We start from the raw sequence: 2,777 nt of genomic DNA, 5'->3' as shown, positions 1-2,777 counted from the left end.
GGGGCGGGGTCTAGAGCGGGGCCCGCCTTTGGTGGGGAGAGTAGGAGGCTCCCATGGGTGTCCTCCAGGTCCCGAAGGAACCAAGGTTGGGGATAAAAAGCGGGCGTGGAAGAAGGGCAGTCAGAGACTGAGAATGAGCAGACGGTGGAGAAGAAACGCAGCGCCTTTGGAACGTTTATTGTCTAACGAAGACAGAGGGTTATAGGGAAAAGTTAAGTGACTTTGTAAACAGGAGGACTTGGGGTGGTTCAGGCAAAGGCAAGCCTTTAAGTTGGTTTTGCCCAGCTTCCGAGCCTAAGTGAGGTCATTGTGAAAAGGAAACAAGTTGTGAAGAAGTTCTCATGACATCCTTAAAGGATGGGATCTTTAACTTTATATAACTTGAATATTATAATTGAAATTTTTTCCATAAGCAAATGTTACCTTAAAGATCATATTTGTATATTAAAGTTTCACTTCAAAGAATAAAAAGATAAAATAGTAGACTGTTTAAAAATAATTATGTTCCGTGTTGTTAGTTCTCCAAAGAGCGTGGGGAACCTGCACAGGAAAGCAGGCACCATGGGCCCTAGCTGGGAGGGCCCTGGGGTGGGGGTGGGGGTGGAGGGGTCTTGGCCAGCACAGGAAGACAGGCCCAGTCCCTCCTTAGGTGGTGTCCTGCGGATTGGGAGGGAGCCGTATAGTATCGATGGCCTTCTACGAAAGGGGCTTGGGCAGGAAGTGTGGAGAGAAAGGCTGGGATGGCTTGGGATACAGCGGGAGCTCAGCACCGAGGAGCCTGGAGACAGACTGGATGAGGTTTGCAGGCATGCAGTTTCCAGGAGGTATCCAGCCAGCTGGTCCCTTTCGATATCTGGCCTCTTCTGGAGACCAACATTCTCACCACAGGATGGCCCCTGCTGTAGCATCAGGCACACCCAACAATAGCTTTCAGAGCCCCTAATTCCCCATTCTGTAGACTCTGGCTGAGCTGAGAAGGAGTTACAATCCTTGGCTCACTGCTTGGAATGAATGCCTGGCGGCTAAGAGGCCTCTGCTGAGGCCAAAGGGCTATAGAGTTGAGAAAAGCAACGGTTCACAACAATAGTTGTTTGTTGAGCACATATTATGTGCAAGGCACTCTTCTAAGCTCTTTACATAGATTGCCTCATTATTAGCTGTGGGAAGACAAGCAAGTCACAATACCGAAATCTATCCATGTATTAAAGTGGGATATCTATTTCATGATGTTTTTATGGAAATATTAGAAAGCAGGGATTCTCAAACTTTAATGTGCACATGAGCCAGCCTGGAATCTTGTTTAAATGCAAATTCTGACTCAGGCTAGGAGCAGGGCCCAAGATTTTGCCTTTCCTACAAACTGCCAGGTGCTGCAGCTGCTGCTAGTTCAGGGACCACATTTGGAGAAGCAAGGACTTAGAGCACAGTACTTGGCAGTTGGTAGGCACTCAATAAATATTCTTTAAATGAATCATTAAATGAGATTATTAGATGGGAAGCATCCATAAATTATAAAGCGCTGTGCAGGTGTATAGAATCATCATTCTAGGACAGTAAGGCTGGGAAATCTGCCTGGAAAAGGTCAAACTCCTAGGAGAGTAACTGTAGAATAGCACCTTAGAACATTATTTCTGCATCAGGCTATCTGGGCCCAAATCCCATCACTCAGCAGGCATAGCTTGAGCAAATAATTTAACCTTTTTTTGTACCTCAATTTCTTCATCTGTAATATTTGGTGAAATGCCTACCTCGATGGCTACTGTGGGATTTATTGAGATGATACATCAATCCCTTAGCACTGGGCCTGGCAAAAAGTAATAATAAATAGCTATATATGTTTTAGCTATTATTATTATTTATCCCAAATCCCACAGGAGCCTGTGGGGTCCGCACCCAGCCTTCTAAGGGCTATGGAGCCAATTTCTCTCTCATTTGTGCCCCTGATTTCTCCAACAGGGTTAAAGTTATAATGCTCATGAAAATCTATTAAAATACAGCCACCTCCAAGACAGCAAGAAAGGAAGTGAAGGAGAAAACTAGTAGGAATTAAATAGCCAAGGAACGAGTTTGGGGATTCTGAACCACATCAAGGAGGGTTCATGTGTCTGTAGAGACCATTGGGGACCAAGGGCTGGGAGTGAGGCTCCTGGATCTATAGTTGGCCGTCTTTTGGGCATGTGACTGTGGACAGTAAGCCCTATTCCCTAATGGTTCTAGGTCCTTCTTTCATTGTGTCTAAATGGGGAGAATTGGAGAATTTGGAACCAAGGATCCTCCCCAACTTCTAGAAAAATGTTGAAAGACTTTGTCTTGGAGTGGAATCTAGACCCGGGCTGTGCGGGGTTCACCAGCTCTTTAGGAGAGGTACTTGTGGAGTGTAAAAGCCCCTATTGTGGAGTCAAATAGGCATCAGGCTTGAATCCTGAATCTGCACAAATTAGTTCTGTGATCTTCATTGAGTTACTTAAAATCTGTGGGCCAGTATCTTCTTGGTGTGCAAACCATGATTGTGAAGATATATGAATGTTTTACGTGCACATAAAGCTACTAGCAGCGTCTGATGTGCAGCAGTGCTCAATAAGCAGTAGGTACTTTTTTATTTTATTTTTAATATTTTATTTTTTACAGAGAGGAAGGGAGAAGGATAGAGAGCTAGATACACCGATGAGAGAGAAACATCGATCAGCTGCCTCCTGCACACCCCCTACTAGGGATGCGCCCGCAAGCAAGGTACATGCCCTTGACCGGAATCGAACCTGGGACCCTTGAGTCCGCAG

Source organism: Myotis davidii, unplaced genomic scaffold (genome assembly GCF_000327345.1).
Source record: "Myotis davidii unplaced genomic scaffold, ASM32734v1 scaffold524, whole genome shotgun sequence".
Classification (NCBI taxonomy): domain Eukaryota; kingdom Metazoa; phylum Chordata; class Mammalia; order Chiroptera; family Vespertilionidae; genus Myotis; species Myotis davidii.
The sequence above is the reverse complement of the archived record's forward strand: the minus strand, read 5'-3'. Positions refer to the sequence as shown.